This window comes from Pelobates fuscus, chromosome 3 (assembly GCF_036172605.1).
Source record: "Pelobates fuscus isolate aPelFus1 chromosome 3, aPelFus1.pri, whole genome shotgun sequence".
NCBI lineage: Eukaryota > Metazoa > Chordata > Amphibia > Anura > Pelobatidae > Pelobates > Pelobates fuscus.
Genome location: NC_086319.1, coordinates 201,274,476 through 201,288,220, shown reverse-complemented (window position 1 = coordinate 201,288,220; position 13,745 = coordinate 201,274,476). Strand labels below are relative to the sequence as shown.

Here is a 13,745-nt window from a genome sequence, read left to right as displayed (position 1 = left end):
AGGTATAGCTCACTGCGTTCGACTGGATTAAAATGGCCGCCGCCACGTGTTCAACTGTCTAATGGTGGCCACTTCGATGACTTCAGCACTTCGACTGCATCCGAAGTGCCAGTTTAAAAGTTGTAATACTGCTCCAAAGTATTTAAAGGGCCAGGAACAGCATACAAAACCCCATTGTGCCCAAATACAGTTCTTAAAGGGTTAATACACCCCAGGGCCATAGTCGCAGGGCAGGAGGCTAGCAACCAGGCTTCTCCAGTTCACAGTGGCGAGGTTGGTTCTGCCACAGCCATATTACTGTATATTTGTAATTCAGTCACGCAAGGCCTACACCCATCCTCATGCAGAGGTATTCATCCATCGGCCCAACTCATAGCTAGAACCTTGCTTCTACCTGTCTAGGTTTTATATAGGGTCACACACACATGTCACGGCTACTACTTTGCATCTCTTACTTGTCACATTCCCGCCACATTGTTCAGTGGTCTCAGTCCCTTGGCCAAGTCATACCTCTCAGAGCCACTGGGCACTTAGTAGGGCCTAACCATCCCCTCGCCTAGCTAATTTTTCTCCATTGGGCACTATGCAAGTTGCCAGTTGATACAAAGTTATACTATCACCTACATGACTGTCACATTTACTCTACATATAGATGTTGCACACCTCAGAACTAGTAAGATATTTCAATCACTCCAACTGTAACCCAGGATACCGCCAGCCCCAGTTCCTGGCGATCTTGTACCATCCCACATTTACCGCTGAGCTCCGATATATATATATATATATATATATATATATAAAGCACATTTCCTTCTTCGGCTCATAAAACTGCTGTATAGACTCCAGTTTTCCTGCTCTGGGCTCCCCTACCTTGTGACAGCACCCAGACTGGAAACACAGTCAGCATGGCAGGGATGTAGGACATGATGGCTCACATCCTTTCATCCTTATGTACAATTGTTGACAAACTAGTGACATATAGAATCTCCTGACTTTGGAGGTCCTACCATAGTATCTTACATCATGCGCCTTATTTCCATCACCTCAAGGTTACACAGCCAGTTACTATCCAGCACATGTTTCGAGTCTAATGCTATTATCTGTATAGAAAGTTCTTGTTCCTTGGGAAGGACATGGTTACGAGACTTGTCAGTAGTTCAAAGCTTAGGAACAACCTGACTATTCCGTATTTGTTCTCACCTTTTGTCACTAAGAGGCGTCACCATCAATACTTAATTCTCACAACAATTCTCCTCCTCTAGTTTAGTTTCTAATTACAGGTTTCACAGTAGGTTTCTGCACAGGCGTCATTTGACTTCTATCACCTAATCTGCTAGTTAAGACTCATTTAACTTAATTACCGTCAGTGGCAGAATCAAGTATTGGTTTCATGTTGGGGTTCTTCTGACAACCCCTTTCTGTGTAGGTGCACCTATCATGTTAGCCTAATCAATAGGAATAATAACCAATAATATCTGCTTAATTTTATTATTGGCTCCTCATTCTTTAAAGTTCCCAGCATTAGGCTTACCATAAGCAATTATATTTGGCCTACCTTAAAGGCCACAGAAGTAGCTTGACTATGAAAAGGCCATATCCCTCATCTTCAAGTTGCTCCAGTGAATTGGTCCCAGTTACATTTGCCTAATATTTAGTGAATATTGTTGACTCCTCTTGTATGTCAGTACGGTCCCTCAGTTATACCTGATCTAAATGATTGTAATGATTAAGGAACCAAATGCCATACTCCAAAGGTACATCCTTTGGCACTCCTTTGTCTTGATCAACCATTGGCCACTACTCCAATTTAATATCTGGAAATACATTAGACTTGACTTCATTGTAGTTAGGCCTCCCCGCAGACTTAGTCCAGCGTATCAGGGAAAGGGAAAATACTTTCTGGGCAATGATGCCGGTTTTCCATATGCATCTCCAGTCTCTCCTTGGTCCTCTGAACTTTACCATGCACCTTACACAAGGGAGCTCTTTCATTTCCCACCCGCTCAACCTGCTCCCTAGTTCACCCACCAACAATAGCGCTCTTACGTTTGTCACATACTTGAAGCAGTCCTGTTTATGTCGCTACACTTTCTATCCTACCAGAACAGGGAAGCCATGTTCACTCCACAATTGTCCTTCATTTCTGAACTGATACAGCTGCCCACACTGGATTGCAGCCAATTTCACAGTTAACTGGATCCATAACACATTTCTCATAGTGACACGGAACCCACCCTCTTTTAGTAAATCCGCAGCATGGGGATTACTACTACTAACAATAATAAGGTTGATTAGGAAGTGGTCTGGCTGGTAGTATCACAGGAACTCTACTTTCTCCACATACCCATACCAGGCTTTACAACATAGCAACAATGCTGTGACTCGATCACAATTTCTCATATTCTTCTGAACTATCTCATGGCAGCCAGATGACCTACCAAACCCCTACATTTCAGGATTTAATGCTAGATTATCTTATCACATGGCCATGTTAGGTTGCTGGCACATGCAACACTTTTTGCCAGTGCTGCCTGTTCATGCGCTGGGCTCTGCCCACTTTCAATAAACTCACTTCTGCATATCAAATCATCACACCATACTCATTCGATTCCATGGCAGCGTTTACATATTTTTTGCCACCTCAACCTTAAACTAGCTCACAACACCTTAAAGTTACTCGAATACAATCTTCAACATTTTCCGGTCATTCTAAAAGAATACGCGCTGCTCCTACTACCTCTAGTAATATCCCAGTACATATCATCAGAGTCACCGGCATATGCCAGATATATCCCTTAACCTGAGAGTAAAATTGAAACATGCATTTAAGTATTGGTTATGTAATGTCAACATGTATTTAGTATTAAACGTTTTGCTCTTTTTTACAGGCCTACCTGAACGTGGGTTCTGGCACACCACAACCGACCAACACCACCATTGCTATAACTCTTCTTATTGTATCTGACCACAAATGAGAAGGCTGAGCCGGTAGGCAAAGCCTGTAGTTGTGGGAGAAATGACCCGGCCTGTAAATACACAGCCCTCTCCTTGCTCTGGGCCGAGATCACCTTTTAGCCCACTTACCCAATCCCTCCCTTTATTAAGCCATTCATCTTGGTGGACCCTTTTACAGGCCTACCCAAACATCCCTTGCTCCATCTAGAACTTCACCACTTGGTTTTATCCACTACCTAAAGCATATCATGTATTTAAAGACATTTTTTTTGGACTATTTTATAGTTCAGATTTTTTATTATTGTTCTTATTTTGCTTGTATACATATCAAATATCTTAATTAGCACTTGCCTTTTTTATACCTTTGTGAGGAAAATAGCATGCTATTCGGGACGTTATATGTTTTATTGGTCAGGTAGCTGTAATTACCGAACACCGACCACCCCCCAGACTCATTATCTTCAAAGGAAACCGTCAATTAAGCGCTCTCCCTGTGTGGCTGTCGTTTGTATAGCCAAACGCCACGTGCAAGAGAAAATCTTGATTGCACGAAAGGAGGCAGCGGGACTTGGTTGTCGAGTGTCTGGAACTAAAATTGGATTCTCGACTTCCCGAACACCGGTCAAACCATACGAACTCCTGCTTCCTTTTCCTGAACAGATAGGAGAGTGCTGTTTGGTAGTTTGGCTCCCACGAACAAGGGGAACAATCGCTACTATAATTCAGGGGGATCCATTCGTGTATTATTTTGTTTTTGTGACTGCACAGCCTAAACTCATGGAACTGTTTCTGGGCAGGAGCCTCGTGTGCTGTCGGTACAAATGGGACTTCCATAAAATGTGAAAACCCCTGAACTGATCTGGGTGATTTTTGTGATATGTTGGTCACCCAGATCAGGGCTATCAGGGGATATGGCATGGTTATGGATATGGGTACTTTCTAAGTTTTGGAGAAAATATGTTTTTACTGCCTGGAGATAATTGAGAGGGAATAATCTGATTGTATTGGGAGTGTGACACTTTGTCACTGTAATATTATTGGCTGTAACCTTTGTGTCCCTGTCCCCCACAAGGTCCATTTAGGAGCCAGTGTGGCATCATTAAACTTTATTCCTGTTGTACCCTTCATGAAGTCTAGGCTCATGTTTGGTTAACTGTCTACTTGCTGGGGAGAAACTACTTGGATGCTGCATTCGTCTGGAACTATTCGTATCTACATCCGAACTGCAGCTATAATCACTCAGGCTCAGCAGTTGGGGAGAAATAGGCGAACAGGGTATCTACTATACCAGCGTTCGTAACAACTTTGCTCCCCTTTAGTTCCATGGATCGGCATACCTGCCTAGACCCTGCCGGGTTGGCTTGGGGATGTCGGGGTTAAGGTTCTTGTTCCGTTTGGTGAGAAAGTCCATCTGAATTACCATTTTGCTTGCCTGGCCGGTATTGCAAGGTGAAATTGTAGGGTTGCAAGGCCAGGCTCCAGCATAACATGCAGCAGTTGTCTCCAGAAACCCGGTTTAGCCAAATGAGGGGGTTATGGTCTGTCATTAAGGTGAAGGAACGACCATATAGATAAGGTTGGAGTTTCTTTAATGCCCATACCAGAGCCAGGCATTCTTTAACTGACTCCTCGGGGTAGTAGTTTATGGCTGAGATATGCCACTAGGTGTTCCATCCTGTCGTCCCCCACTTGGCTTAGCACGGCTCCCAGCCCAAACATTGAGGCATCTGTATGAACAAGAAATTCTTTAGTAGGGTCTGGGCCATTTTAAGTCTTTGGAAGTCTGTTGCACACTCCGGGGACCAAGCTACTTGTTTGGGCAATTACTTTTTGGTTAAGTCAGTAAGGGGTTTAGCCAGGGGGCTATACTCAGGGTGCCAAGAAACGCTAGTACCTGGGTTTGTGTGTGTAGTTGGGGCCAGTTTGCAATGACTTCTACTTTGGCTGGATCAGGCCTTTGTTTCCCTGATCCTACTCTGTGACCAAGATATTGAACCTCTGCCATGCCAGATGACACTTTTCTGGTTTTAGAGTGAGACCGGCCTCCTGTATCTTCTGAAAGACCGTAGCTAAGTGCTTCAGGTAGGCTTCCCATGTGCCACTATAGATGGCAATATCGTCTAGGTAGGCACATGCGAAGTCCTGCATTCCGTCTAAGTGTCGGTGAGCCATTCGTTGGATCGTGGTATAAATTGAAATTGGTATAGCCCGAATGGGGTGACGAATGCTGATTTGGGAATGGCTGCCGAGTGCAGAGGGATTTGCCAATACCCCTTGCACAGGTCTGGGTAGTTAGGAAGTTCACGAGAAATTAGTCGATCTGCTGCATGGGGTAAGCGCCCGTGACAGTTCGGTCGTTAAGTTTCCGGTAGTCAATACAAAAGTGAGTCGTACCGTCTCGCTTCGGTACTAGCACAACCGGTGAAGCCCAGATACTCTGAGAAGCCTCAATGACCCCCAAGCATGCTCACCTGATCTCTTCCTGCTCAGCTCCCTCACGGGCGGCTTAATGAAGCCAGGACCCAGAATATGACGTCACACGGCTCCCGGCATCACTAAGCGTCACGCGAGGGAGCTGAACAGGAAAATAAGAGCTCCCTCGACGCCTACTCACCCTGTCTGCCACCCAGCCTGCCGCCCAGCAGCCCCCTGGACCCTCTCCCAGGGAGGCTGGGTGGATTTAAAAAATAATAATTTGTGAGTGTTGGTGGATATGTGTGTCTGTTAATAAATGTGTGTGTGTGTCTGTAAGTGTGTGTATGTGTCGGTCAGAGAGTGCGTGCGTCTGTCAGTGTGTGTCCGAGTAATAGTGTGTGTCTGTCTTTCAAAGTGTGTCAAATCAGTGAGTGTGTGTATGTCATTGTTTGTCAGTGTATATGAGTGTGTGTCTGTCAATGAGTGTCTGCGTCTGTCAGTGAGTGAGCATCTGTCAGTCAAAGTGCAGCCTTGACAGGAAAGGGTGGGTAAAATTTAAATTGGGGAGAGGGGTGCCCCAGCACCGTCCTGCCTAGGGCAGCACAAATACACAATAATACTTAAAAATTCCTTCTCCTCTATGAAGGGGAATATCTTCTAAATGTCTAAAATAACTACAACAACAACAAAACACTTTTTACAAAACAACCTCAAACTCATGAACTCATAAAATATATATCATATACATTTTTGCATTTATGCATTTCAGTTAGTCAACCTACATTTTAATGTTTTTTCTTTTTTTTTTTGTCTGCCCCCTTGGTATTCAGGCACTCATTGGGCATACACTGTTTATTAATGCTTTTAGCAAATGATAAAAAAATATCTATATTAATCACAATACATTTGTCACATGGATATGTGTGTATCATGAAAAACTAAATACATTTTTTTTAACTCTCTCAGGTGGTTTCCAGGAACATGGAAGTACATCCAGCAAGACTTAAGAAAAATGCCATACAATGCTTGTATTTAAAAACACATTGTGACATAATGCTGTCATATCTTTAGTTGCATGTCAATTAAATTTTTTATCCTTTACATTTAATTTCTGCATGCTATGTTATTACAAATGTGCATATAATGTTCATTGTATGGCTTTGTAAAGTCTCTTTGCCTTATATTAAATAAAAGATAATAGATGTATGCTGTGTGCCAGTAAAATCCAGTTACCCTGGGGTATGCAAATAAAATTTGGGAATGTCGACACTGCCATGCAGCTGCATCGCACAGGTCGGGAACCACAGAGGGAGTGGGTCCATCAGGTGGCCCATGCACTAAGGGCCACCCGATACATACGTGCCATGAGGGGCCTGGTTGTGTGTGTATGTTTGTATGTATTTGTATGTATGCATATGTATGTGTATGTGTGTGTATATATATATATATATATATATATATACACATATATATATATATATATATATATATATATATATATATATATATATATATATATATATATATATTTGTGCTCGGAATTTAATATGTAATGGATAGTGCCTGAGATGAAAGTTGGTTGTAGTGTGCCGAAACCAAGTCTGAGTGGGCCTGTAAATAAAAGAGGGCCCACCAAGGAGCATTGTATGTTCTAAGGGTGCTGGTGGGTGGGAAACACTTGAACTTGAACGTCAGAGGGGAGTAGGGGCTGGGAGTTTAGGTAAGGGACTTACTCCTCCCACAAATTCAGGTCTAATGGCCTTTCTACTTGTGCTCGGAATTTAATATGTAATGGATAGTGTCTGAGATGAAAGTTGGTTGTGGTGTGCCGAAACCAACGTCCGAGTGGGCCTGTAAATAAAAGAGGGCAAAGAGAAGTTCGAAAAAACACACTTTATTGCATTTGTTACATAACTAAATTCCTGAAGGCTTGGCGGAGCTCTCTTTCTGGTCATGGAATGTACGTATTGTATATGGACCCAGTCTCTTTATGTTGTGGACCGGGGTGTTTGTACTAGAAGTTGATGAAGCGGCTCCTATGTGGAAGGAATGCCCGGAGAACGAAGCTGGGTTGTAACACAGTTTTACCAATAAGATTCTAACATGCGTTGTGAATTTTGCTGTGGTGAGTGGGTGCCCTTGTAGTTGGAAGAGCGATGAGTCTGGTAAGTGCGTGTTATGAGTTGACCGTAGGTGGTCTAGTGCCTTAATTGGACACCAAGCATTATCTGTTGGAAAGAGAGGAATGATAGTGGGGTGTAGTGAATGATTAGTTTTGGTAGATGGGATTGTGAGAATGTAGTAATCGTCTACTTTTGTGAGTTGTGAGGTTTTAAGGCTGTGTGTGACAAACACACACAACGGTAAATTCCCTAGGTCTTAGGAACCCATAAAAAGCTAAATAGATAGCAGACTTGATCACCAGGTTTGTGTTGGGATCAAATGGGGATTCGTCAAGAATATTGCTAAGTAATCTAAAGATAGGACCATCTATCGGAAGTCTGGTGGTGATAAGTGGAACCGAAACTTTAGAGATACCCTTTAAGATTTTCTTGATGGGGTATGATGACAAAAAGGGGGTGTTGTTAGGGAAATTTGTGAGGCTGTGATGCTGCACCCCCGTGAGGTATAGTTTAATTGTATTGTGGGAAAGTTTTAAATGTAAGTGGCAAAAGGAGGAAAAAGCCACCATAGTTTGGGTAGAAAAATCACCTTGTAATCCGAATTCAGCTGTGAATTTATTGAAAATGGTAAGTGCCCTACTGTAGGTGATAGTTGTGTTAGGTGATAGTGCTTGGTGCGTAAGAGTCCTAGCGTGGTGCATAAGTGTGTTCAATCCAGGATTAACTCGTGAAACCTCGGTGTTCTGGATGGTTGATGGTGGGCTGACGGGAGTGCCTGGAAGAATACCTGGAATTGAGATCGAGAGAGAGCATCAGCGGCCGTGTTGTGAATACCTGGGATGTGAATGCAAATTAAGTGGAACTGGATGGTTGCTGCCAGCCAGGTCAGCTTGCGAATCAGCCACATAATGGTAAGGGAGGAAGAGTGCCCCTTGTTAATGATATCGCAAGCTGACGAGTTGTCGGAATAGCATTTTATTGCCTTGCCGGACCAGAGATGACCCCAGGTGTGTGCGGCCGCCACGACGGGGTAAATTTCAAAAAGGGCTGAAGTCTCTCTAAAACCCGGCAAGGCATCCGTCTCAGCTGGCCAGTGACCACTAAACCAGTGATTACCGAATATAGCTGCGAAACCCGTGTTGGCTGCAGCGTCAGTGTAAATGCAGGGTGAGGAGTCGGAGAGAGGGGGAATAAACATGGAGATACCGTTCCACTCAGTCAAAAACTTCCCCCACATGAGTAGGTCAGCTTTGGCGTGCTGGTCCAACGCAATTGGGCAGGCGACCGGTACCCCGTGAAGCAGACAGAGAAGCCTGGATACAAAAGACCTTCCCTGCGGAATGATGCGCATCGCAAAATTCAGGGACCCCAATAAGGACTGAAGTTCTTTCCTGGTGCATACATCATTCCGCAGGAACATGTCTATCTCCCCTCTCAAGCAGACCAGTTTGTCGGGGGGAAGGCTGGCGCGGAAGGTACGAGAGTCCAGCTCTATACCCAAGAAAGTAAGTTTAGTAGTGGGGCCAATCATTTTAGAGGGAAAAAAGGTACCCCGAGAGTGGAAAAAAGTGCTGAGGTGCTGAGGATATTGGTGGGTGTGCGTGCGCTCGGTTCTCTTATTAGGAAGTCATCCAAATAATGAATGACGGCGTGACACCTGAGAATGTTCAGAAGCAGCCAGCATAGAGTTTCTGCGAAAATATCAAACAGTTTAGGGCTGCTTCTGGACCCGAAAGTGAGTCGCGTGGAAAAATAGTACCTGTTTCGCCATTTATTTAACACCGTGCAAGTGCCAAAGTGATGGGTGCAAGGGCAGTAATTTGAATGCATTGGTTATGTCTGTTTTGCTAAGCCAAGCGTTGCTACCATTTGAAATGATGGTTTGTATAGCGTCGTCAATTTTTACGTACTGTAGTGAGAATTTGTCTGCGGGAATGAGTGCGTTAATGCTGGGAACAAAAGAAGAGTGCGGTGCCGATAAATCGATAATCATGCGCTTTTTAATTGAGTATTTGTGCACAGCTATGCCAATGGGATTAGTGCGCCAGAAGGAAAACGGTGAGGAGGTGAAGGGGCCGATCATGAAACCGTGTGCTATTTCTGTGGAAAGGAGAGCATCCGTGGCCTCTGGGTCTAGGCAGGCTGATAGGAGATTGGGGCATTCCAGCGTGCCTGAGGGGATGGCTACGAGACCCGTGAGAAAGCCCTGGGTGAACCCTGTTAACAAATATTCCAATAGATGTCTACTTGGATGAGTTTTCAAGTAAAAAAACAGGTTGTCGATATTAATGTTGGTTAGTCACTTGCTAGGGGACAACCTGGCCAGGCACATGGTCTTAGTGTGTGCCCTGAAGCAGATAGAGCAGATGTGCAACAATCTACAGGCGCTGAAGCTGCATGAACCTGCATTGAAATTGTTGCACACCTGAGCTTTCCCTAGAAAGGAGATGGGCCTACTCAGTTTATCCCGCTGACCACCCTCTTGTTTATTGTGAGGAGTGGAAGTGGATTGAGGGGTGGGAGTGGGGGTGGATGGATCAGCTACAGAAGGGCACAAATCATCCAAGTGAGTTGAAGAATTACATATGGCACAAGACGGGGGCCTCAGACCAGCGAAGTGGCGGCAGAATAATTCTGTATCCATCTGACACCAGTTAATTCTTATCTTAAATTGTTTCAGATGTGTCGCCGCTTTCCCTGATATCGATTTATGATAATCATAAAAAGATGAGCACCCGTACTTGACGCCCAAATCCACCACTTTATGGAGATAGAGGTCCAGTTCCGCTCTCCTGTGGGGATATACCGAGCAGATGACATCACGGTATATCCCGAAAGCCAAAACGAAATGGGGAATAGATAATTTTGTTGAGCCGAGGGTCTCTGGTTTTAAGAGCCACCAAAATATACCCAAAGTTATAAGCCCTGTTCTCCGGCACGTCTTGGGAGGCTATAAGCAATGACACCAGACACACGTCCTTCCCATCCAGGATTTCTTTCATAATGGAGTCTGGGACTCTGTGTTCAGGTGGGAGATGGCTTTGTGGGACATGAAAAATCTCGTTAAGCTAGGTCCGGAGCCCAGACCCTGTAAGCCAATTCACGCACCTTCTATGGGATACTTAGAAAATTATGTAATTGGTGGATACTAACCTTGATAGTGATTATACCCTGGAGCTTGAACCTTTGAGTATTTAAGTAGAGAGGCGCGGTAGTTGGCGATATCGTAGAAGAACCTAGGGGTCTGAAACAGATGTTGATCTTCGTGAGCGTGACGTATGACCGTAATGTGAGGCCTTGAAAAATACATGACCTGTCGTAAATAAAAACAATACCTGGTTTGTAAGACAAGAACCAGGACTTGACAATTTAGCTGTAATATACGACAAATGGGCGATCTGTGGAGACCAAAGAAATTTAACAGAGCTAAGATTAATATCTGTATGTAAAGAAATTGTATAATATTGTAATTAGTATCTCTTGGTTAACAGCTGAGACAGATGATGTGTGTGAACGTGACGTATGAGCGCAACGTGAGCTCTTGACAGAGTGACAAGTTTTAGAGTGAAGGCTGCCTGAGGCCTTCAAAATACATAAATTGAAGTAAACAAATACAATATCTGGTTTGTTAGACAAGAACCAGGACTTGGCAATTTGGCTGTAATATAAAGATAAATGATCTGTTAACATCCGTACATAAAGAAATGGTACAATATTGTCAAAAGTAAACATAAAGAAAGGAATCAACCAATAATGTAAACCACAAGGTGGCAATAACAGCCCACTGACTGGCATATGAAAACTGACACAAGCCGCAACGGAAAGCATGTGTGAAAGTTTTCACAGATAGAAGCATTTTGCCGTAATATCTATTAGAAATGTGTAGAACTGAGAATACAGCCTTTACACATACTGTTTAAAAGCATAGCATGGACTCAGAGCCAACAGACACTGTCCTAATGCAGTTACACATAAAGAATCAGTTACCTAGGCAATAAGTGGGGGGGGGGGGAGGGGTACTGACGAAAGGTTGTACCAACCGATCCCCGAGGTGCCTGAGTGTGGAAACCGTGGGTGGTCTCCATTAAAGTTAACGTGATCCCATGTGGGTTCCGGCCCCCTGCTAAGACCCCCGAGCGGCGTGGAGGAGACCAGAATGAGGGGTAAGTATGACTCACGGTTGGCTGTTTAGGAAGACAGATTGCTGCACCGGACGGAGGATTCTGCCGGATACTGCAGCTGGATAGGACGCCTGGACCGGAAGTCAGTGGAACCGGGAAGTCAGTGGAACCGGAAGTTGAGCGGCAACATTTGAACTTAAACATCAGAGGGGAGTAGGGGCTGGGAGTTTAATTAAGGGACTTACTCCTCCCACAAATTCAGGCCTAATGGCCTTTCTACACATATATATATATATATATATATATATATATATATATATATATATATATATATATATAAAAAACCAAGAGGACTCCACTCACCTAAACATGCATCCATTATAGGGTGCTACTGGGGCCAATATATAAAATATACAAAATACACAATCCAGCGCACTCGCTTATTCACTAAACAATGCTTTCAAATCTTACAGATTGCAATAGTTTTATTTAAAAACACCTCACCTAGGCAAAAAATAATGGGGGTTTAGTTACATTATATGATCATATATTGCATAAACCTGCCACAACGTCAATGTACCCCATTCTTGGCAGGTCCTACTCTAGCAGCCTAATGCTTACTTTTATGGCATTAATCCACTTACTTGGGAAATACTTCCTTACTGGGACTCTCTGCAAGTCAAGGCTAAATAGGGTCCTGGAATGAGGCACCTGTGACAGGGAGGGGTGCAAAACCAAGGACTTGGCCTGGACTCCCAAATATATAAAATAAACCAAGAGGGCTGCACTCACCTGAACATGCATACATTATAGGATGCTGCTGGGGCCAATATATACAACATACAAAATACACCATCCAGCGCACACGCATATTCACACACACACACACACATATATATATATATATATATATGGAGAAGAGGAGAAGCATGGGGGTTTCTAGGATTGAGAAAAAAGGGGAGATGGGCCAGAGGAAAAGTTATAAAATTTAAATAACAGCAACTATATTAATAACAAACATTTTGCTAATATGAGTGAAAAAAGGTTGGGAACCACTGCTGTGTCTATGCATCTGCATGTGTGTCAGTGTTTGTATCTGCATGTCTGTGTAGCATGTGTCAGTGTTTGTATCTGCATATCTGTATGTTTGGCAGTATGTGCATCAGTGTGTCATTTTGTGTGCCTGTATCTGTATGTATGTCAGTGTTTGCAGGGGCGTACCTAGAGCATTTGGCACCCGGGGCGGACCCTGAGTGTGGCACCCCCTCCCCATAATAAAAATGTAAGAAAACACCCACATTTTTTTCAATGTTTTCAATAATATTTATTGCACAAATTTGTAAACTGCTTGTAGCATTTGTAAAATGCGCCAGTTTTGTAGAAGGGGGAAGACCAGTGCTTTTGTAGAAAGGGGCTGGTGAGAACTGCCCTGCTCCTTTCTACAAAGCCCCTTGTCTCGCCCTTCATATAAAAACCCTGCACCCCGATCACATAAATTTCATACACTCCCTACACATAAAAACCCTGCACCCCGATCACATAAATTTCATTCACTCCCTACACATAAAAATCCTGCACACCCCTTAATAAAAAACCCTGCACACCCCCTTAATAAAAAACAAAAACGTGCACAACCCCTCTTAATAACAAAAAACCTGCACACCCCCCTTATAAAAACCCTGCACACCCCCTTAACAAAAAAACAAAAATCTGCAGTGCACATCCTCCCTTAATAAATAGAATACTGCAACCCCCTTAATAAAAAAAAACCTGCACCCCCATTATTTAAACCTCCCCCTTTAATTCTTTAATCCACAGCCCCCTTTAATTAATCCACACCCCCCTTAATTAATACACCCCCCTTAATTAATCCACAACCCCCTTAATTAATACACCCCCATTAATTAATCCACAACCCCCTTAATTAATACACCCCCATTAATTAATCCACACACCCCTTAATACACCCCCCTTAATTAATACACCCCCCTTAATAAATCCTCACTGCCCCTTAATTAATACACCCCCTTTAATTAATCCACACCCCCCTTAATTAATACAGCCCCCTTAATTAATCCACACCCCCCTTAATTAATACACCCCCTTAATTAATCCTCACTCCCCCCTTAAT

The 13,745-nt window shown here is 43.5% G+C and overlaps 1 long non-coding RNA gene across 1 annotated transcript in view; it reads left to right on the top strand.

Annotated features, from left to right (window-relative positions):
• LOC134602732 (uncharacterized) overlaps positions 1-6,388 on the top strand; it is a 154,074-nt gene extending 147,686 nt beyond the window's left edge. Inside the window, exon 4 of the long non-coding RNA XR_010090438.1 lies at positions 6,337-6,388. This is a non-coding gene — a long non-coding RNA (uncharacterized LOC134602732). The remainder of the gene's footprint in view (positions 1-6,336) is intronic.
• Positions 6,389-13,745: the final 7,357 nt, after the last annotated feature.